Raw genomic sequence first — 25,000 nt, 5'->3', positions numbered from 1 at the left:
GCTTTTTTTAATGAGACCTTAGCGATACCATTCAGAACTGTGCTGAGATTTGCCCACCAATTCAGTCAATGCCAAAATTTAAATTGTATGCAGATGACATCATGCTCATAATAACACCTAGAATTGAGGTTCAAGCCAAAGTCTTCGAGCTGTTTGAAGACTTTGAGGCTTTAGGCGGCTATCGTATTAACAAAGGGAAGACCGTAGTTTTGCAGTGTGGGAGGGTATCGTTAGATTTGCATCCCGATATCCTTGCCTCTGTCAATACCAATCCAAAGAGATAACTAGGGGTATTTTTTCTGAATCTGTTAACTATCTTTATCATTTGAATTATGCCCCTCTCCTCAAGAAGGTTCAGGGCTTGTTTACTCGATGGAGTATGCTGCCCCTCTCCATCCTCGGGCAAGTGGCCTTAATCAAAATGTCTGTTCTTCCTTTATTTAATTTTCTTTTTTCTACTATACCATGCACTTTATCTGGTTCTTTTTTTTCTCAGGTAGAGTCCATGTTTACAGCCTTTCTCTGGGCAAAAAAAACTCCCCGCATAGCACTGAGCACTTTATATGAAGATGTGGATCAGGGAGGGTTAGCTCTACCCAACCTTAGGGAGTACTATTATGCGTATTTTGTACAGTATTTATCTAGATTTAAGGCTTCGCCACATCCCAAACTTTTTTGTAATGATTTCATGAACTTATTTTGTAAAGACAGTCAAATCCATTCCTCCTTGCTCATTTTTAGATCCCTGAAACTAGTTAGTTATAAGTGCCTTCTCTGGTTTTTATAAAAAAACGACAGGCTTTGTTCAAAAAGTACTCTATCCCAGCAATCAATTCAGCCACATTGCTAGAAGAAATCCTTCCTCTGGTGGGGGTAAGAGATTCTCTTCATCTGGCTTCAAAATGGGCGGCGGCCGGATTTACTAGAGTGTTGGATTTCTTGCAAAATGGTAAATGGGTCACGGTAGCTGAGATGGTACAATTAGTCCCGAATGGATTTATTTTGGCTAACTCTTATGGCACTTTGTATAAATATCTTATGGAAATTGATGCTTCTCTTTTAATTTAACAAAGTAAGTTGTTAGATGAATTACTAGTAAGGGCATCGGATAAGAAACCGGGTGCCTGGAAGAAATATTTAGCTTCAATTAAGGGAGCTGATCTTGAGCTAAAAGCCATTAAAAAATGGTCGGATCATGAAAATGTTGAGATGTCATCCCATATCTGGTCAACTATTAATAAACTTAATTTCAGTACATTGAGGGGGGAAAATTGGCGTAGGATGTTGTTTTTTAGTAAATGGTTATTATATCGCACTCCCCATTTTCTATCTAAAATATATCCTAACCAGTCCTCTCAATGTTTTCGCTGCACAAATCATTCATTTGCCAATTGGTCCCATATCATGTTGAGCTGTCCCTAAATTCATAAGTATTGGGTGGATTTATTTAGTTATTTGGGATATGAATGTAACATCCAATTGGCAGTGAATGATAAATTAGTTATTTTCGGATTCGATCCTGATCTGTCTTTTGTGGACCCGATGATAAAATTCTTATATATAGCAATGGCAGTAGCTAGGTCGCTCCTACTGCAAAAATGGTGAACTGACTTGATTCCCTCGGTTTTGGAGTGGGGGCACAAGATGAAACTAGTAAAGAAAAGTGAACGCACTTTTGCACTTCGAAGGGGAAGTATTAAGAAATTTAATAAGATATGTGGCAGCTATTTTGATTAAATGGCAAAAGGGGGTAACTGTATTTTTATGATTTATTTATAAGATGGGTGTTGTCTATTGAAATTTTATGTGTTTCTTATAGTACAAATGCATTTTTGTTTTGATCCTTGTGCTGTGTACTATGATTGCATTATTTGCGAATTATGAACTTGGTGTAAGGATGCAAATTTTCTATGTTTTTTGGTAAAAATGTCCGGCTTCAAAAAAAAAAAAAAAAAATGGGTAACAGCAACATCTGCTATTGTCATTGCTTACAAACAGCAGACATGTGGCACGAAGAGCTATATAAAACGAAGTCATTACTGTAACATATTTTAAAACTCTTGCTTATGCTTCACTTATCACTAATTGATGAGCAGTCTTTAACTAGCAGCAATCGGTGCAAGGAAGCATATTTTTTGGTTCGATGAAACAATGTCTTCCATTAGACCTTACAAAAAAGTATAACATTTCCACTCTGAACAGTAGAGCTCTTGGATCTTTGGCAACATCTTAAAATGTATTCATTATTTTCTAAGATGAATTAAACTGAATTCTTTTTTCACGAATATTTAAAATCTGACGTTTTCACCAGGAAAAAAACCTCGACTCTGTTAGGCCCACCTAGAACACCAAACCCCTCATGACAGCCAAGCACCTCGAATAATTCTCTATTACCTCCTCATCTCCTTCCTCTTCCCAGTCCTTTCGAATCGAGTGAAGTGGTCCATTCGTCTTAGCTGTTACCATTTCCAAAACGGTCTCCTCTTTCTACATGAGTTCGGCTACAAAATACCTCACCCTCCAGCACTTCCTGTTTTTTCGTTTGTGCACTTCGCCTTTTCAGGTCTTTGGAATGTTTGTAATGGCAACTTTCCTCGCTCGAGTGCGAGGCCTATAGAGTTCTTCTCTTAAGCTAAGTGGATCAGCTGATTTTTCTTACATTTTTAAACGATTACTTGGTAATATAGTAATTCTTTGCATTAGAGTGCAATCAGTCCCAGACTTTGCCAATGCTTTGCTGCATCATTGAATTCAGCGGGCAGCCCGCTTAATAGCAAAGCCAGGGACCTTCGTGAAAACTGAATCAGACAAGTAATTGCATCTTTCAAAATTCTGTCTGAGCTTTTGGCAATTTAAATGGAGCGAGGTCGAGAAGGGTGAAGAAGCAATGAAAGGAGAGAAGCAATATGCAATAAAAATAGAAGCATAATTTAGAATGCTGAATCGTAAACAAGTTTTACTTTTGCAAAAAAACACTACTCGAACCCTCTAAAGGAAACTTTAGACGGCCAAATATGTTGTCACATTTCGAACACACTCTAGTGGTTAGTGTCGATAGCTTCTGCACAGAAAATGACAAAATTCTCGCCTTCTGCCTCTCATCTTTAAATAGCGGTCTTTATTTACTATGTGCATACTGCTAATGTTCTTCGGTTGCACTGTTTTCAAGAATGCAAAAGCAGTTGCTGTGCATTGACAGCCCCAGGGTTCATTAAAAATATGGCAAACATTTGCTAAGCTCATTAAGTTAAAATTGCATGCGTGCGTATCAGATTCCTCCTCTGCATGTTATGCGTGACCAAACATTTATTAACCCTAATCCCTCTGATGAGCCTAATACATTCAAACCGGCAATTAGGCAAAACAAAGGGGAAATTTAGTGAGAGACTCGTAAATGGGTTTTCATATCGGTCTAAACTGCTACAAAGTGACAGCTTAATCCCCTGCTGGTAATCCCTACCTGCTAGAGCACTCCATTGCATGATTATAGGTTGTCAGATTGAGCGCCTGTGAGTCATAATGTCAGGTGAAGGGGGTGTCGTTCGGTCGCCATTAGCCTTGCAAGGTTGTATTCAATTCCCTCACAAGCAACACGAATAGCACAGGAGAGAAAAAAAACAGGCACGTATAAAATATGTTTTCGTGTGAGAAGGTTTATTTCCACCTCCGCCTTTACCACACAGAAGGGCATAGTCACAAGAAAATGTCGAAGCAGAATGTTACGGCAAATTTGGTAGCGCTACGCTCCGACATTTTCAAAATGCAGGTATGCGCTGTATTGACAAGGATTCAACGCACCCTGGGGCAGATTTATGTTAACTGGCGCATCCCCAGGGATGCGCCAGTTAACATGCGCCACGGTGCGCCACTGCTACGCCACCCATGCTGCGCCGCATTTATGATGCGGCGCACCATGGTGCAAGGAAGTGAGGATGCGTGACGCATCTCTCGACGTACGGGCGGCGCATTGCAGGAGTCATGTCGCAAGTGCGACATGACTCTTGCAATGCACAGGAGCCACCTATTCTTTGCATTGTGCGTCACCCTTACGCCTGCTTCAAGCAGGCGTAAGGAAGTGACGTAGAAAGTGACTGAGTGAAATCTCATAGATATCACTCAGCCACTTTTAGGAGGCGTTCCTGCGCAGGAACGCCCCCCCCTGCGCAGGAACGCCTCCTCATGGCGCAGGGCTTTCCAACGTGACGCATCTCTTAGATGCGTCACGTTGTAAATAGGGCGCATTGTTTGCGCCGCCGTTGCGTCACATTTAGTGACGCAATTGCGGCGCAAGGAGGCGCAAGGCCTTCATAAATCTGCCCCCCTGTGTTTCCCCTAGCACTGGCGCAAAAAAAAGCTGCATAGGACAGGCACCTTGCCGCCATGTTGCAAGGGAGCCTGTGCTGCAGGGACGATTGTCTATGTGCAGAAAGGGACGCCTTCTTGCACATAAACAATCAATTACAGTGATTTGCACCTTCTATGTGTGCTGCAGAATCCAGCACACATAGCAAGAGCAAAAAAAAACGAGGATAAGTGAACAATTTCTCCTTGCTGTGCCATTCTAACACCCAGTAGTCGATGGTGTTAGTTTTTCGGCACTGCCGCAGCCTTGTAAATCTGGGGCAGTGTCAAAAAGCAATGGGTGTTTGGTGGACTGCCCACAGCAACACCCTTGCACGCCCCTTTTCCACAGAGGACTGTGGCGTAAATGGGCATATTTACAAGGTGGTGTTATACCATGTTAAGTGGCTTAGCGCCACCTTGTGAATATAGAAAAGGGTGCAGCGCCACAGGAGTGTAAAAAAAAGTGACGCTCTGGTGCCGCTGATGGCTTGTAAATAATACTTTTGGGGAATATCGCAACTCTGTGGTGTTTCACTCAGTTGAAATACTTGTGGGAAATGTGGGAATCTGCTCGGTAAATCAGATTTTTGCATGCTATTTGGCAGCAAAATGGTAATATCAGGAGAAGGAAATAATGAGAATTATTACCCATAAAGAGGGCCACAAAAACTAGTGTTGTGTAGCAAAATATAAATTTAATTTAAGGGCCAAATTTGAATGTCCACAGGTCTAAAAATAGGTAGGTTATTCTCTTACATATTTAAATATCACGTTAGCTTGTACATAATGTAATTCCATTTAAAATGAACCTGCCACCCCCCTTTTCCAAAATCGGTTTTATCCACACTATGTGTGGGAGGGTATACTCAGACGTGAGTCCCTTGCTCATTGCACCATCAGGATTCAAGCAAGCCGGGCCGAAGAAGGCTGTGATGCCACAAACCGGTCCCCGGAAGTTTGTTTCCTTCCCAGTATAAGAATTAGCTTGGTAGTTTGGTTTGCCCTGTTCCCATCATGCACTGGGACAGGAACAGACTAATTTGCATATAGCCAGGTTCTGAGCTGGGATGGTGCAGTGAGCTAAAAAACGGTGATGGATTAAAACCATGATCTATTGACTTGGTAAGAGTATTCTGCATCATTCAGAAACTCTGTCCATCACCACCCCCCTTTTCCAAAATCGGTTTTATCCACACTATGTGTGGGAGGGTATACTCAGACGTGAGTCCCTTGCTCATTGCACCATCAGGATTCAAGCAAGCCGGGCCGAAGAAGGCTGTGATGCCAGAAACCGGTCCTCGGAAGTTTGTTTCCTTCCCAGTATAAGAATTGGCTTGGTAGTTTGGTTTGCCCTGTTCCCATCATGCACTGGGACAGGAACAGACTAATTTGCATATAGCCAGGTTCTGAGCTGGGATGGTGCAGTGAGCTAAAAAACGGTGATGGATTAAAACCATGATCTATTGACTTGGTAAGAGTATTCTGCATCATTCAGAAACTCTGTCCATCACCACCCCCCTTTTCCAAAATCGGTTTTATCCACACTATGTGTGGGAGGGTATACTCAGACGTGAGTCCCTTGCTCATTGCACCATCAGGATTCAAGCAAGCCGGGCCGAAGAAGGCTGTGATGCCAGAAACCGGTCCCCGGAAGTTTGTTTCCTTCCCAGTATAAGAATTGGCTTGGTAGTTTGGTTTGCCCTGTTCCCATCATGCACTGGGACAGGAACAGACTAATTTGCATATAGCCAGGTTCTGAGCTGGGATGGTGCAGTGAGCTAAAAAACGGTGATGGATTAAAACCATGATCTCTTGACTTGGTAAGAGTATTCTGCATCATTCAGAAACTCTGTCCATCACCACCCCCCTTTTCCAAAATCGGTTTTATCCACACTATGTGTGGGAGGGTATACTCAGACGTGAGTCCCTTGCTCATTGCACCATCAGGATTCAAGCAAGCCGGGCCGAAGAAGGCTGTGATGCCAGAAACCGGTCCCCGGAAGTTTGTTTCCTTCCCAGTATAAGAATTGGCTTGGTAGTTTGGTTTGCCCTGTTCCCATCATGCACTGGGACAGGAACATACTAATTTGCATATAGCCAGGTTATGAGCTGGGATGGTGCAGTGAGCTAAAAAACGGTGATGGATTAAAACCATGATCTATTGACTTGGTAAGAGTATTCTGCATCATTCAGAAACTCTGTCCATCACCACCCCCCTTTTCCAAAATCGGTTTTATCCACACTATGTGTGGGAGGGTATACTCAGACGTGAGTCCCTTGCTCATTGCACCATCAGGATTCAAGCAAGCCGGGCCGAAGAAGGCTGTGATGCCAGAAACCGGTCCCCGGAAGTTTGTTTCCTTCCCAGTATAAGAATTGGCTTGGTAGTTTGGTTTGCCCTGTTCCCATCATGCACTGGGACAGGAACAGACTAATTTGCATATAGCCAGGTTCTGAGCTGGGATGGTGCAGAGAGCTAAAAAACGGTGATGGATTAAAACCATGATCTATTGACTTGGTAAGAGTATTCTGCATCATTCAGAAACTCTGTCCATCACCACCCCCCTTTTCCAAAATCGGTTTTATCCACACTATGTGTGGGAGGGTATACTCAGACGTGAGTCCCTTGCTCATTGCACCATCAGGATTCAAACAAGCCGGGCCGAAGAAGGCTGTGATGCCAGAAACCGGTCCCCGGAAGTTTGTTTCCTTCCCAGTATAAGAATTGGCTTGGTAGTTTGGTTTGCCCTGTTCCCATCATGCACTGGGACAGGAACAGACTAATTTGCATATAGCCAGGTTCTGAGCTGGGATGGTGCAGTGAGCTAAAAAACGGTGATGGATTAAAACCATGATCTATTGACTTGGTAAGAGTATTCTGCATCATTCAGAAACTCTGTCCATCACCACCCCCCTTTTCCAAAACCTGCCACCCAATGAGCCTCAGCCTGGATTGTATATTTACTTCAGCTCCTCTTCCTCGGCGGGTCCTAGTATGGCAAGCACACCCTTTTTGATCTCTAAACCCCACCTTCTATTTAGATACATAAATATAACCTATATCCCTCCCTTTGATATAAATCTTGCTTCATTTAGGAACTTGCAAACAACAATCTACGTATATCAGACTCAAACTACCTCATTTTTAGGTCTTGCCTACAGACAGCTTTAGCTGTCTGATAAGAGCTCACATCGCCACACACAACAAACAGTACTCAGTACATAACATACACATACTTACAGAAAGCGGCTTTTAGACATCCTCTGTCATCCACTGGCTAACGTGCTTAAGCCAGCTTTAGGCATTGGCTTTTGGTGCTTGATTTGTAAAAAAAAAAAAAAAAAAAAAGCCAGGGCCCTCGTCAGGTAGCCACTGAGTATTGCACCACACAATGCACTGCCAGCCCTGCCAATGGCTGTACCCACACCATTACTAATCATCACACTCTTACAAGGGTGACAATTCAGCCTATTCCAGGCCCCTAAAGCTATAAGAATGGCTTGGGTGGCAGCCAATAGTAGTTTTTAATGTAAATTAAACTAATAAACAACTATAGTTGTGCTTATCTCTAAATTTGACAGACAGCCCCACCATGTGGTACACTTGTACAATCCCTAGTGTTGACAATTAAGTGCCAGTGCCGAGCAACGGAAACCACTGGCTCAAATTAAGCATTGCTTTTGGGGTTGAATTTTGTATCAGCCTAGAGCATTTTATGGATGTGACCTGCTTAACACTAGTTCACATACACAATACATAGGTGCCTTTTCTATTCGCTTGTGAGTATAATGTGCTAAAGATGCACCTTTAGACCACACCTCTCTATTTTTTTTCTGTGGCCTTTCATCACCAATGGGAAGCTTCTGAATTGCTGTGCAGATAGTGCCACTCTCTGTATCAGGTAGCATACAGAGACAATAAATACAGCTTTGGTGGCCAATTCAACATTGCTACCAGACATGTAAGCTGGGTCACCTTGCATAGAAATCTCATACCTTTCGACTACAGCAATTCTATCTAACACACATATCTAGTAATCATATTAGATAAGGGACTACTGCGCTCAGGATGCACTGAATTCCTCACTAGTAATAATTAGACATTTTTAGGAGGCAGCAGTGTTGTGTATTTGAATCTCATCTTTTTCCTTGGAATGTGCTAGAAACATGAGTGAGTATTGGAATGCTGGCTAAAAGTAACACAAATAGTGCAGAGCGTCAAGGAGTTCCATGCTACCAGTCATGGTTTTTGAGGCAAAGTGCTGTCTACTAACATTTGTAGATGCTTTGAGCAAAATAGCTACACCTCTAAGGGCAGGTGCTTAGTCAGACAAAAGTTATTTGTTTCCAATCTTTTCAATCGTGCAGCAATGTACAGAAGACATATAAACCGGGAAAACTTTTAAACTATGTCTAAACACAGAAGTTTGCACTGGACGACTATCCTTCCAGTACAAAATTGGTGCTAGACATTACACAAGTCTTTACAGTAGGCCTGGGCGGTAAATTCTGTTCCTCTTGCGGAATTTATGGAATTTGGGTAATTTTGCGTTACACGGAGAACACGGAATTGCCAAAAATTCCACGATCCACGGCTTCGCGGAATTCTTTGCTTGTTCACACTTTCAAAATGTGTTTTCGCAAGATATTTCCCCCCGAGCACACAAACAGCATTCGCGAACAGGAGAATAGCATTGCGGACGGGCGGAACAAGCAATAGCGTGTTCGCAGAACTCTGCGTGTTCATGGAGATTTGTTACCGTTTCGCAGAGCATTGCGTACCGCGACTACGCAAATTGCACCCCTACTTTACACTATGATGCTAAGAGGTGTGCATGACGATATACAATGTGAAAGTGCACCAGTGCTTTGGAAGAGAGAAACATCATAATATCTTAGCTTACTCCCCCTCACGCAGTGCAGTGAAATATTTGTAAACTTTCCTTTATTCCCCATGCTCGTTCCTACAAGCGATGTTAGTCTCTCCTCTACATGCGACATGTGTCCTGTTCAGTCCTTCTCAGTGCCATTACAAGTGAAGCTTCTGCATCCCCGTTCATATAGAAAGGTGCCACACGTCAACTGTGTCTGACTTCAGAGCAGAGAGTGAAGATGCATGTTGTTGACAGTCACCCCCCCATGCAGAGAGTACCTTTGCAATCAACTGTCAGGGCCATTGCATATAGAAAACTTGGTTTGTGCTCCAGATACCGTCAGATCGGACCCCCGCCACTATCCAGAAACATAACTGCTTTCAATTCATTAAAAGTTTACTGTAAATCCTTTGTGCTTCCACCATGGCATCTGGCTTCCACCATCTTTTCAGTAATATTAATGCTGTCATCATCTTCCAAGACAAAACCGTATTCTTTAGATATGGACAGGAAAGCCCACAATGAGATCCTTGATGATGCAGGTGCAATGCTAAGGAAAGACAAGTGCACATCACAAGGAAGGAGTTTGGTACCTGATTGAAATTACAATATAAAGGTAATATCAAGTTGGCCAGTAAGCTACAGAAAGACTAAATCAGAGATGGCTCGATAGCCATCATTCCCATGTCACCTGCCCTGACATCTTTGTGTAGCATGGACAATTAAACAATGTAGCAAAGTAACCCATCCACCCAACTGGGTGCCCTCTCATCATATAGAATGATGTGACACAAGGGGTTAGAACACTTACCTACCTTTGACCTTCTTTAGAAGTTCCATTGATAATAATGAGAGAGGAGGCCGCACAAAAGTAAAAAAAACAATACCACAAAATTCAAAAGAAGAGTGCATTAGAGTAGAATACGGTCGGTTCCCATCAGAAAGATATAGGAATCCTGCGTTCGGCTTACTTTTCATGCTTTTATCCTGAAAGATGCAGAAAGGTTTTCCATAGTCAATCAAAGATACTTTTTTATTCCCTAACTGTAGATACCATGGGGCATATTTAGAAGGAAATTGCGCAGCGGGTCACTTCGGCAAATTTTGCAACTCCCGGCTGCGTCATTTCAAAAACACTGGGGCGCACCCTATTTACAAGTATACGGCACACTCCTGTGTTTTCCCTTGCACTAGTGCTAAAAGTATCTGCCTAGCACCAACACAGACACCCTTGCACCATAGTGCACGGGTGCCTGCTTTGCAGGGATGATTGTTTATGTGTAGGAAGGTGTCCCTTCTTGCACAGAAATAATAAATAAGGCTGATTTGCTGCATAAAAGTAGGAAATACCCATTAGCTAATGATTTTTTTTGTGTAGGAAAGGTCACCTTCTTGCATCAAAAATTATAATTAATGGCATTTTGTTCTTTCTATGTGTGCTGCAGAATGTGGCACACAGAAAAAGCAAAAACAAGGAAAAATAAAACTATTTCTCCTCATTGCGCCAATCTAATGCCTAACTTTCAATAGTGTTAGTTCTTGGCGCTACCTCAGATTTACTAATCCCCGTAAATCTTGGGCAGTGTCAAAAAGCAATAAGTGTTGCGGTGGAACATTCACAGCAACACTCATTGTACACCCATTTCATGCAGAACACTGTGTAAAAGGGTACCATATTTACAAAATGGAGTTAAGCCACTTTGCATGGCTTAACACCATTTTGTAAATATGGTGTTGGGCATTGAGTTAACAGGACATCGGAAAAAGTGATGTTTCAGTGGCACAATTCCATTGTAAAGATGCCCTATGTGTTCACATGTGACCCTTTGTTAATAGTTCAGCCAATATTTTAGCTTGCTTGCGTAATAGGGCTTACCAGCAATATCTCAAAGCTAAATTTTGGTAACAGCTAAAGATGTTTCTATTCATCTGGGCCTGTGATTGGACGTGTCCACTACATCTATAGGCCCACTACAACTATAGTGTTTTGTAATGTATTAAATGTATGAAGAGAGGACTGACATCAGACAGCGTATCCTAGATAGTGGTCGAAAATGACTCTAGTTTTGGACTTCTCTATTTGACATGGAGTAAATCATATTTTGATTAGTCATCCTTAAGCGATTGGAATGAAGTTAAAGGATTGTGATATAACATTTGGGAAATGAGTAACCCAAGTTTTGTAAAGTATTTAAAAATTAGACTATGGGCCCAGCTTCCATAAATAGTCTGTTACGTGAAAGGAGGAAGGAGGTCCAACCCCCTCATACTTTTCAGGTTGCAACATACATTCCTAAAATAGCCTACAGGTATCTTCTTCAGTGATGGAGAACACAAATTGGCAATGAACACTAGATTTTTAATATCTCACCTCTGAGCAATGTGCATGAATACTGTAGTGTAAGAGATTCTAGTAATACGATTGGGAACAGACCAAGGTGTCTCAGAAGACAATGGTGTGAATGTCAGTATTACAAAGTATGTTTTATATTTAAACTAATTTGAGACACATTGTGTGGAAAGGTTTGAGGGACAACCTAATCGAAGTTTCTGATCCTCCTTTGTCCCGATCATCCAATTTCCCATGGAGCCACCAATTAGTATCTCCCTATTGCACCACATTGTGGTGGAATGAAAGAGTAATGGGCCTACATTGAGTTTCTTCTCCACAGATTTCCAATTGACCAGCGTGGCCTTACCCTCAGGGTTCTCTAACGTGGTGAGAGAGATCTTAACATATGAAAAGGGGATAGATCAGAGTTACTATGATGTGCATCATGTTCAACCCGAGTCTCCATAAGATTCTATGCAATCCGACAGAGAAGACAGACAAGAGAGGCTCTCTTATATCCTGTCTGGCTTTGTGTGATGTTTAAAGGAACTTTATTAAGTTGCAGGAACACTAATGTATGTAATAAAAAATGTGCTAATTTTTTAACTTGTATCAGGTCCTGCTAGCATGTCCTGTGATTTTTATTTTACTTGACATTTTCCCTCATATTACATGTTAGTCGAAATACTGCTAAACCACATTCTTTTTTAGAAACAAATATGTGATTTCGAACACCCCTAACACAAATACACCTCAAATCTTTAAAACACTTCAGTTGTAATATGCAGACAGTACCCATAACCTAAAACAAACATCTAGTTATGGATGGATATCTGCACATCATATGTCATGCCATGTCAACCCTATTTCTAATGTACTTGTACACCAAATGGATTCTTGACTCTTCTGAGAAATGGGTTCCACTATTTAGACCTCCTAGATTTTTCTCTTTTTAGTCTACCTGGTTTAAGACTTTTACCATGATTGAGTGTCACTACCTGAGCCTCACTCACTGTAAATTCTATTACAATGAATTTGATAAGATGAGGTCTGCTGTGGTGACACTAGGGTAAGAGTCTGAGGGCTTGTTGAACATAAAGACATATGCACATGCATGTGCCTACGTGCATGCTGAGTTAGTGACTCTACCATCTAGCTCAGCATGGTACCTGTACACAGGTTGCTTGTGCAGATAGGACCGTTAAGGGATTGGTGCCAACCTGGTGTAGGCCTTATGTTGTGAGTAGGCATTAATAGGGAGAATATGAACATCTGTAGTGATTACTGCAAATTTGTGAGATTCACTGGATTATACACTACAGGTGAAATCGTTACCAAACTACAGTTTCACCATTGTGAGTCCTAGAGTCTAGCATGCCGCACTGATCATAGGGTAAAAATGAACTATAAGTGCAGATACAAGGTGCATGTGTCATATCTGCACTTCTGGTGCTTGAGGATTTGTCATAGTTCTCTGACTCAGTTTCTAATGAGAAACCATGTCTTTGTCCCCCCTGATGGGCCAAGTTAATTACTCTGTTGGCCAACTGCACATTAGCACCTGTCCTGTTGGCACCTGATTAGTAACCCTGGGCAAAGCACTACGCTCGCGTAGTTTGTGAAGTTTGCGCAACTTCGAACTAGGCGAACTGCACGTAGCACAGTGCAAACATGCGTAGCGTAGCGGTCATTTTTTGCTTGCTCGCGGTCCTCAACGTCAAGTTGGCGCCAGAGCAAGCGAAATTACATCCCGGCGACACTTTTTCCTCGTTCGCGATCAGCAACATCAAGTTGCCGATCGCGAGCGTGGAAAATAAACTCCAGGCAAAATTCTCAACACGGGGAGGTCGGGTTTCTCATTGCGAGTGGTCGCGTGTGCTCGCGACCGCTCGTGATGAGAAACTACCAGTCCGCGTTGAGAAAGCTGCCGTTCGAGTAAAAATCTACTCGAGCGGCAGAAAACTACAGCTCGCACTATGCAAGATGCCATTTTCAATGATTGCACAGTGCCGGTTGCTTGTCCGCACTGTGCAATCATTGAAAATGGCATCTTGCACAGTGCAAACAGGGTACTACACAGTTCGCGTAGTGTTCCGCGTTGCTCGCATAGTGCGAAGTGCACTGTGTGTAGCTAAGCGTAGCGCTACTTCGCGAATTACGCCCAGCCCTACTGATTAGTCAGGAGCCTTTTCCTTGTCCAGCCCGTGGCCAGGGTTGGTCTTCACACCATTCTAGGTAAATATAATTTATGTGGTATATCCTTGCACTGTTTCCCTTTTTCAGCCTTCCCAGGTACCAATGTCTAAACATGATCTCGGAATATTTCTACATATCATTGCTTTGATCATTATTTTCTTACTTGAAAAGTCTTTCATCACTTTTGTTTGGACTTTGATTGACAAAACTTTGCATAGATAAAGTGTTTAAAAAACTTCCCCAAGTCTGTGGTTATTTTATGAAGGAAAAGTTATTCACTACCTGTTATGCTAACTCCTTTTGATCCTTAGGACTTAGAGTACAGGTGACAAGGATTGGTAAGTTGTGGTGTACCAGTATAAGTCCTAAAGAGAATACAATTTTTGATAGGCAGGAGGTTAAAACTGGATTACCGGTTCAAGGTGTGTATGTTAATGGGCAGGTGAGTATGGTAAACTGAACTGGTAATCCCGCGCCATCACCTTGCAGTGTGATCGACCCTGTACATTTCTGCAAAACAAAGGGGAACCTCCTATTCCATGGACCAGTTGGAAGGAGGAGTTTATTACTTATTTAATGGTGATTGATGGTGAACGCATGTCGGCTGAAAGGAAAAAGAACATTTTCCTCCATTGTTTAGGTTCTGAAGGTCAAGTAGGTTACAGAACATTACCGCCTGTTAAATCCGATGGTGATCATAACGTATATGATGAAGACATTTTGCGCATTGAGAACTGTTTTAAACCCACTACCAGTGTTGCCCTCAATAGATGTACATTTTATACTAGGTCCCAGGAAGAGGGAGACAGCTTTGATGAGTTTCTTATGGCTCTGCGTGCTTTGTCCATGCATTGTAACTTTGGTTTGATCACTGATGAAATGATCAGGGACCAAATCATAGTTCACGTCAGGAGTAAAAAAGTACAAGAACAAATGTGGATATTGAAGCTGCCATTAGCACAGCTAAAGCCTAAGAACAGTCAGAGAAGTGGATGAAGTCTCTGAACTAAGAAGTTAAATCTCCCACTACAGGCGAAGTTAGTAGTGTTACCCCTGGTACTTCTAAGAATGCCCCCAATTACAAGAGCAATTACAAGAGTTATTAGTGCTTCAGTTGTGGCAGTCCAGGACATATAGCATCTTTCCACGTTGTCCTGCCAAAGGGAAAGAATGGAGTAAATGTTGTCGTTTGGGACATTTCTCTAAAATGTGTAAAGATTTGAGGAACAGTACTCCTTCTAATTATCCCAAAATGAAAGTTTCTTGTGTCTCTCATGATCCACATTATTATGATGATACACAACATGATTTAGAAACTGGCATTTTGGTTTCCATTCAGGAGTTCTTTGATGAATTCATGGCTAACATGATTGATCTGTGGTAAATTAAATATTACCCTGGCATAATTTCTAGGCATTAACAATTAGCATGCATCAAATGAGAGGCAGAGAGTCCGTGGTGTCCAAGTTAAAAGGGCTTTATTCCAATAACTCGAGTTAAGGGAGAATCTGTTCCATCACCACTGAGGTTCAGGAAGGGTCTTCTAACATTATTTACAGAGAACAACACATATATACATTTTTCCTTGTACATAGGGAGGAGAGCTCCAGGCAGAGCATGAAAGAAAGAGATAAGAGCATGTGGGCGTGCATGAGGGTGTACACTTGATGAGTCACAGGTGGGTGATAGGTGGGTGGCTACATAGAGGAGGAGTTACATGGCAGGCTGGAACTTTGCCCTACTTGTGCACGCAATTTGAGCATGACGTGCAATTGACGTGTAACTGGGAGGAGAGCTGACTTTCAGTCTAGTAGAGAGATCTTTAGTGTCAAGGCGACCAGCACGTCTGGTACTAACTGATATCTTAAGTCAGGGGATGTATTATCTGAAGCAAAGGCTGCTCATCGCTAAGAATCAGAAAAAGCATATATTTCTTCGTGCATTGCGTGGGGCTGTGAGCAAGCACTGTGATTTACTTCAATGGAGACAGACAGGCTAGGCCCTATCTTCCGCGGACGGGTTCTGTTTACCCTCCTCACTGGGCAGGAATGTGACTCTGTACAGCAGGCAGATAACTGTTATTCATAATACTATCTTGGCAACCCTTGCTGGGTCTCCTTCGGCTGAGCTAGAAGTATGCGCGGTCAGAGTTACGTCACTGCAACTTGCAGTGTGTCAGGAGTCATGAAAACCCTGATTCAGAAAGTGGTTCAGACTTACAATATTATTTAAAAGTGCACAATGCAAATATATGGGCCTTCATGTTAGCTTAATGTTTGGGAAACTGGATGGCAGGCACCTTAATGCAGGACGTGATTGCAGAGGCCTTGTGACTCAAGCCACTAAGAGAAATATGCATGGGTGACATGCACAAACATGTAACATAGGGTACACGTAGGGGGCATCTTGGTCAGGCAAAATTTCATTTTCCTCTTTCCCTCCTTGTCCCCTACGTAACCCTTCAGGATACATCTATATTCATGAGACCGTATAGTTTATCATACAGCATCATTTGTTCGTCCTTAACCCTTTGTATACTTGGATGTGGAACACATGCAGTTGCACACAGGCCGCAAATGGCCGGGCCACACTGCAGACAGAGACAGCAACCAAATATCATAAGTAGGATCATTCCTAGGAAGGACAACACTTTCCATCCCCAAGCAGATATCACACCCCAGAGCCAACTGGACCAAGTCCATGTGCCTGGGTCTTGATGTATGCCATGAGCAATCTTGTGGAGCCTTGTTATCGCTGCATACACAGATGGCGCATTATTTGGGATGAAAACGCAACAACTAGATCGGATCACGCTACAAGCTCCGCCCCTATCCGCCAAGATGACGTCTAGAACGAGACGATTTTGAAGAACAACAAGTCTCATAGCAGACTGTTCCTGGGTCAAGCTCGCCAGGGCAGATGCAGTCACATTCACTACTGCCTCAAGAGTCCTTGTTAACCTGCGTATCAGTTTACTGTTTTGGACGGGACCTATGAAGAAAAAGAATCCTTTGTTGAAATCTGTATATTGCTCCCAAGCTGTTTCAGTCTGATCAATCCCTGAGGCATCTGTCTCTCTCCTTACTCTAACATGTTCTAGTCGTGAATCTCTATGATAATGGGATGGGGCCAAGAATACAGGTGGTAATAAGAATGCTATATAACAAGTCCCACCCCAGTCTAAGGGCAGATGTACATAGGCTGTCTGACCGCAAATGAAATAGGTATGGCGTGATGTTTTGAAAGAAGAAAGTCCTTTATCATTAAACTCAACTACAACTTTACACTCGCTGTGTCCCATATGTACTGAGCCTTTCTTATTAACACATAAATCACCTTTTGCTGGTAGAACTGAAATAAACGGTGGACCTGTATTTTGCTTGGGCTGAACGTTTAACATTATAAAATTAACGGATGCATTTCCCTGCTCGTACTCTTCATTCTCTAGATCGGTTCCCTTCCTTTGAGGAAATCCGTCTTTGTCTGGAAAACATGCTTCATTCATTACTTTATTCAGGTTTCCATATATCCAGCCACCTGGATAAGCTATGTACTTTCTATCTATTGAGGTCATTAAGGCAAACCATGCTCCACATGAACCATTGTGTGAGAACGGTAGAGGATAGAAGGGCAGAACTCCCTTCGCCTTTTGATAAGGTGGCAGTTGGCCACATACCCAGCAATCAGTCGCATTGCTGGTCTGGTGAGAATGGTGTAACATTTGAATAAAAGTATTGTTACGCAATGCAAGTCGATATGACAATTCATGAGGTGGCAGTTCACTAAATGTATGCACTATGGTGCTGTAACTGGAAGAGTGTATATGTGAGGAAATAGGAAAGAAAACATGTAGTAATAAACTGACACAGATTATAACAATGCACAGAATAAAAAGAATGATCAAAGTAACTATACATCTACTGCGTAATAGCTTGCAGTATTTTGCTTTCATCTTGTTTTTCTTACTATTCTCGTATGTGATCTTATACATGTCAGAAATCTACTCTAACCGATTCACCACCGAGTGGACTTAAACAATTAAACTACGTCTGACTTACTAGATCTTAACTTAGACCTATACTCCTGCTGCGGAGTCTTTTCTAGTAAAGGCGGCGCAGGCGGCGCAAAGTCTGTATTGTCTTTTACTGAAGTACCAGATTGTCCAAAGTGTCGTTTTCTGCAGTGATGGACGTGAATCCACCCTTTTCGTCCCTCCACTTTTAACGCGGTCCTCGTGGTCAGTAGCACCAACTTCGGCGTCTTCCAACGTGGCTCAAGGGGGCTTGAACGATCAAAGTTCCTCACAAACACGAAATCACCAGGGACAATGGCGTGTTCCTTGACCTGGATGTTGTCAGGGAAGGCGGCAGCAACCTGTGAACGACAAGAAAGTAGTGCAGACATCAAGGAAGCCAGGTAATCTGTCAGCATGTTACTGTCAACATCAGTTATTTTTTTTGGCATAGGCGTACCCCACATATTTGGCGGTCTACCGAAGACTACTTCATACGGGGATAGGCCTGTTCTGGAATGAGCTACCATACGCATGTAAAAGAGGGCAACCGGTAAAGCTACCATCCAATCCATGCCTTTTTCTGCACATATCTTAGCAAGTTTTGTTTTGATTGTCTGATTATGTCTTTCTACAAGGCCTGCTGCTTCAGGGTGTCTTACACAATGGAATTTCCAAGTATATCCTAACAGAAGAGACACTTGTTTAATTAATTCAGAGGAGAATGGCTGACCGTTATCGGAATATACGACCCGAGGCAATCCATACCTGGGGAAGTACTCGCGCACTAATTGCCTAGCTGTTGTCACAGCAGTATAATCTGGAACTGGATATGCTTCTGTCCATCTAGATAGTGCACACACAACTACCAAGACATACTTGTAACCTCTACATCTGTTCATTTGGATATAATCCATCTGGAGGACCTCAAAAGGGTGGTCAGGAGGATGAAATCCGCCTTGTTCCACCGGAATGCCTTTACCTGGATTGAACTGACAACAGATCATACATGTTCGTACTTTCTGCTTCGCTGCTGCACGCATGTGCTTGTTAAACCAGATATTCTGCAAGCTGTCTATCATTGCCTTTTCTCCCAAGTGTGCTGGACTATGTGCTGTGTTTATGATTACTTGTACCATAGAATCTGGAAGAAACCATGTACCTTTTCCCTTAGTCATCCAACCTTGTTCAGTCTGGACCCCTCCTTGTTCAGTCCATTTCTTTATCTCATCTGCAGTGGCATGTGTCTGTATGTCGAGTACATCTTGAGTGGGATCCCTGACTGTCATACATGTTGTCAGTAATGGTACCTCTGTCCTTGTCGTGTCTGTTGGTGTCTGGGCTGTCTGGGCTGTAAGTTTAGCTGTTCGGTCTGCCAGGTCATTACCCTGGGAAATGGTGTCTGTAACTTTGGTGTGAGCATTGCATTTCACGATAGAAATGGCTGTAGGTAAATGCATTGCTTCTAACAAGGCTTGAATGAGCTGGCCGTGCTGGATCTTGGTCCCATGGGAGGTCAAGAAACCCCTCTCCCTCCATAAGACCCCGAAATCATGAACTACGCCAAAAGCATATTGTGAGTCAGTATAAATGTTCACTCTTAAGTGCTTAGCTCTTATGCAGGCTTGTGTCAGAGCGATGAGCTCTGCTGCTTGTGCTGATAGTGTGTCTATTTTCTGTGTCTCTATGACATTAGTAGCAGTGGTCACAGCATATGCTGCTACTAATTCTCCTGCACTCGTTCTCATGCATGATCCATCTACATAGAGCGTTAAGTCTGGGTCTGGAAGTGCAATATCTGTCAGGTCTTGTCTTGGTTTCGTCACTATATTCATTACTTCCACACAGTCGTGTGGCGGTGCATTTACTGTACTTGAGGGCAAAAGTGTTGCAGGATTCAGAATATTACAACGTCTGATCTCTATGTGTGGTTGAAATAATGTCAGTTCATATCCTGTCAGTCTTGCTACAGTCAAATGTTGTGTCTGTGTCCTGTTTAAGAGAACCTCCACTGCATGTGGAACCTGTACTATCAGAGGGTGACCCAACACTATCGAGTCACTTTGTCTGATGGCTAGGGCTGTTGCTGCAACTTACTTCAGGCACGCAGGCAGAGCCTGAGCCACTGGATCTAGTGTACTAGAAAAATAAGCGCAAGGCTTGTGTTTTCCTGCTTGATCTTGTGTGAGGACAGATAACGCTGTTCCATCTCGTTCAGTTACGAAAAGCATAAAAGGTTTGCTGTAACATGGAGTCGCTAAAACTGGCGCTTGACATAATGCTCTTTTTAATTCCTCAAATGCCAAGGTATGTTCTTGTGTCCAAGGGAGGACAGTCGAAGTGGCTGCCTCCTGTGTAGTTAACTGTATGAGTGGTTTGGCTAGATAGGCATACTGGGGAATCCATTGCCTACAGTAAGAAGTGAGGCCAATAAATGCACGTACTTCTTTCTGTGTCTTGGGCTGTGAAAGGTTAGCAATGAGATGTATACGGTCTTGTGTTAGCTGTCTACCCTCCTTGGAAAGCAAGTGTCCAAGGTACACCACTTGCTTTTCACAGAATTGCAACTTGGAAGGGGACACTTTGTGCCCTTTGTCAGCCAGAAAATGTAACACTGTCAGTGATGCATTTGCGCATTCTGGTTCTGAACGTGCTGTAATTAGGATGTCATCTACGTACTGTAGTAGAGCAGTGTTGGGAGGCATGTGAACACTGTCTAGCTGTCTTTTCAATGCTTGACTGTAAATGCTAGGGCTTTCTGTAAAACCTTGAGGAGCTCTTGTAAAGACAAAGCTACGCCCTTTTAAACTAAATCCAAAAAGGTATTGGCTATCTGGATGAATGGGTACACTACAGAAAGCATTCTTCAAGTCTATGACAGTGAAGACTGTGGCCTCAGAATCAATAGCAGTCAATAATGAAGAAATGTCTGGCACCACTGGATATTGTGGTACTACACATTTGTTCAATTCTCGTAGGTCAATAATTAGTCGGTACACTGGCAGTACACTAGGGTCAGATCGTTTAAGGATGGGGATGACAGGCGAGATACATACATTCGAGTCAGTCTCTACCACTACTCCTCGTGCAATAAGTTCGTCAACTAATTTCAATAAGGCTGTTTTGGCGTCAGGTGGTAACTTGTATTGTCTAATACGTGGAAGTACTACTCCTGCTTTGAGTGTGACATGGTGTGGCGTTATGTCCATGTAACCTACGTCAGTCGGTCCTTGTGCCCATAGAGTCTGTGGCACATTCTTGAGTCTGTGGTCAAAATCAGTCAGTACATAATGACCTTTAAAATCACGTAAGAACAGGCGTACTCCTTCTGGAGAGCAGCAGATAACTGCTCCTAGGTCTTTTAATGTCTTCATACCAAGTAAGTTTTCTGGACATGACTTAGTAAGCAGCAAGTCTGTAGTCCGTGACAGTGGACCAACCCCGAGGGAAACTGGTTTCGATACTTCATTAACAATAGGCTTTCCTGAAAATCCCAGGGAAACATTCTGTGAGCCTGAGAGAGGTGCCCCTGGAACCTCATCATGACTGATGGTAGTCCTGCTCGCCCCTGTGTCAATCAGAAATTTTCGGTCTTGTCCTAGTACACGACTATGTACATACGGACCCTCTTGATCTACAGGAACCTCAATAAGGGGCAAGCCTACTTCCCTCTCAAGGCTGTTTCATGAGAACTGTTGATACTCAGGATAGTCAGACTGTGTGTACTGATACATTTGTGGTGTGCCCTGTACAGGCGGTGGTGGAGGAAAATTCGCTACTGTTTGTTGTGTGTTCTGTTGCGTGCTATTCTGCCTAGGAGTGTACTGTCGTTCTTTTGTCTTGCCTGTAGCTATATTGTGTTTCAGAATAGTGCAGTCCTTTACAAAGTGACCTGGTTGTTTGCAATAATTACAGTTCCCCTTGACAGGTGTCGTGCTATGTTTGTTTGAATTTGCCGGTACTGTCTGGGCAACCAGCACTTTCATTTTTGTCTCTTTCATGCGTCTCTTTTCATGGTCCTGCTCTTCTCTAATCCTGTTCTGGTGATATTGTAGCATCTGTAACATTTGTGAAGGGCTGTTTGCTTGCCAAGTACTCTCAACCTTCAGTACTCTATTCTTGATCTGGGGCAAGGAATTCTCAACTAATTTGCTCACAAAAAGGTGTGGATATGATTCACTACCTGGCTTAAGGCCACTATTAATAGTAAAGCATTTCTCAAATCTAGAATAGAAATCACTTGTGTCCTCTTCTTGCTTTTGTTTACATGCTGAAATAGCATCCCAGTCTTCCTTTTTAGTAATCAATAATCTCGGTAAAACTTGTATCAGGAGTTCAGGCAGTTCTCTAGCTTTTTCCCCAAGACCAACCCCTGGGAGCCTACCTTTTTCTTCCGTTTCCAGTGCATCCCAGCTTAACTTTTTCTCGCCTACCTCCCAGTCTTTTTCCTTAAGCTTTTCATAAATACCAGCAGGTAACAGTACTTTTAATAACTTCAGAATGTCAGCGTACGTATAATCTCCTATGCGGAGGATGTCTTTTAATTCTCGATGAAACCCCCCCGGGTCTTTATCATGGCAGGGCAGCATCTTTTTCATTTCTAGTATTTCTATTTTTGTTAAAGGGGTGTAAACATACACCCGTTGCAACACATTGTCCGTATCTTTGACGGGATGTACCTCTCGTAGGGGGTTCTGTCTGTCTACGTGTAAGTTATTTCCGCCATGGTGTGAGGTTGGAGGCATACATGTGGTCAGAGAATGTATGTACTTATGTCGTTGATCCAGGATAACATTAATTAATTCAGTACCTAGACCTGTCCATCTGTCTAGAAGCAAGTTGTCTAATAATTTATACAGTTTACCGGGATCGGAATATTGACTCTCATACAACGTTATTAAGTGTTGGACCATGTAAATACCAGCCAAACGCTGTTCGTTCGGTGGAAGGCTTAAGAAAGTCTGAGCCACTATATCACTGCTGTATATATTGGAATTGGACACCCACTGGGTGGCTGACCGGGCCAACTCTATTTCGTGTGAGGTGGGAGGTCTCTCACTCCCTATCCGCTTTTTCAGGGCTTGTTCAGTAGCTTGGAATAGAGCTTCAAGGGAATACCTTTCTTTTATAGCTGGCCCTTGTTTACGGTAATCAAGGCACTTGGGTCTGTCAAACTGTCGCGCTTTTCCTACATAATTAATCTTGCCTTTCGGATCCTGATGATCCTCTACCTCTTCCGCTGATGACTCGCCCTTCTCGTCAGACTCTTTTCTGTGTCTTTCTATTATTTCCTTTGGTATTTTCTTGTACATGGCATCTATCTATTCTATTATTATTCTATTAAAATTATTTATACCGCGCGCTATCACCAAAGGTTTCTTGGCGCTCAAAACAGTAACCGGTGACCTAGGGAGGGGAGTTAGTCGAAAGCAGCTTGAAAAAGCAAAGTTTTTAAAGATTTTCGAAACAGCTCATATTTAGTGCAGAAACGGAGAAAAGGCGGCAAGGAGTTCCAGGTCGATGGGGCCAAGACCGAAAAACTCAGACCACCATGTTTTTTCCTTTTAAATCGGGGGACATCCAGAAGGTTGAGTGACGCAGAGCGGAGAGCTCGAGAAGGGATGTGACGAGACAGAGTTGAGGATATGAACAGAGGGGCTGCGTTCGAAAGTGCCTTAAAGGTGGTGCATGCCAGTTTGAAAGTGCAGCGCTTCGAGACGGGGAGCCAGTGAAGAGTACGGAGAAGGGGGGTGACATGTTCATATTTGGGCAGACAGAAAATCAACCGGGCGGCCTGATTCTGCACCAGCTGAAGTCGGTGGAGGTGACAGGCGGGGATTCCAGCGTACAGACTATTAGCATAGTCAAGCCTGGAAGTTATGAGCGCGATGACAACTTGAATTAATGCTTCTTTAGTAAGGAAACGACTGATCTTGCGAATTCGCCTGAGGTGAAAAAAACAGGCAGATGTCACCGCGTTAATGTGCGGCTTCATGGAAAGATCATCGGAGATGATCACCCCCAGGCTTTTGACAGAGCTCACCGGAGTGGGTGCTAACCCCAAAGTGGTGGGCCAGAAGGTGGCATTCCAAGGATGCGAGGGTCCTCCTACCAGGACAAGCTCTGTTTTTGTAGGATTTAACTTTAAATGACTATGATACATCCACTCCGCAATGGACAACATAGTGGACTGAAAATCGATGCGGGGAAGACGGATGGGAAGTGATGGGGAAAATTAACTGAAGGTCGTCAGCATAATTAAGAATTGTGACTGGGGCGTTTCGAAGGGAGGCTAAAAGTGGCTGGAGATACAAATTAAACAGGAGAGGGGAAAGTGCAGAACCCTGGGGTACACCACAAGGAAGGGAAGTGTAAGGAGCGGAAAAAGTGGAAAGATGAACAGATTGAGAACGCTGATGAAGGAAAGATCTGAGCCAGTCAAGGGCCACTCCCTGAATGCCAGCGTTATGGACACGGTCGATCAAAATAGTATGATCGACCGTGTCGAATGCCGCTGAGAGATCCAGTAGGACAAGGGCTTGAGAGATGTTGTTATCCGCACCCTTCCTGAGAGTGTCCATGACTGCTACTATGACCGCCTCGGTGGAGTGGAGGGGTCTAAATCCTGCTTGTTGAGGATCCAAGAAAGAGGATTTCTCTACAAACGAGCTCAAGCAGCGGGTGACATAAGTCTCCAGGATCTTTCCTAAATATGGGAGGAGGGAGATGGGTCTGTAATTACTGAGTAGGGTAGGGTCAGCATTTGTTTTTTTTAGAATTGGTAGGACTGCAGCTTGCTTGAAAGAAGATGGAACCTCCCCGGTGGCAAGAGAGTTGTTTAGCAATGCTAGTGGGGGCCCAGATCGTTTCTTACGCCGATGACACCCAGCTCCTCTTCACCTGCGAAAGGGGTGCGGACTTCGATGGAGGTAGGATCCAGGGTTGCCTTGAGGCTGTATTTCTATGGTTCCATCACCACAGCCTCAAGTGCAACTCGGATAAATCCGAGGTCCTCTTTTTCGGGTGCAGTACGGATCCGGACTGGAAAGTGTGGTGGCCTGAGAACATGTTTCCACCAGCATGTTCGTCCCTGGTAGCTAAAAACCTTGGGATCAAGATCGATAATGGCCTCACACTACGCTCACAGGTAATCGGTCTCACTGGGACCTGCTTCGGGTTACTCCGGATGCTACGCAAGTTCCTTCCCTTGCTATCGGAGGAACATAGGAAGATCACGGTGCA

This window comes from Lissotriton helveticus, chromosome 2_1, assembly GCF_964261635.1.
Source record: "Lissotriton helveticus chromosome 2_1, aLisHel1.1, whole genome shotgun sequence".
Lineage (NCBI taxonomy): Eukaryota > Metazoa > Chordata > Amphibia > Caudata > Salamandridae > Lissotriton > Lissotriton helveticus.
This window is presented reverse-complemented; position numbering follows the sequence as displayed.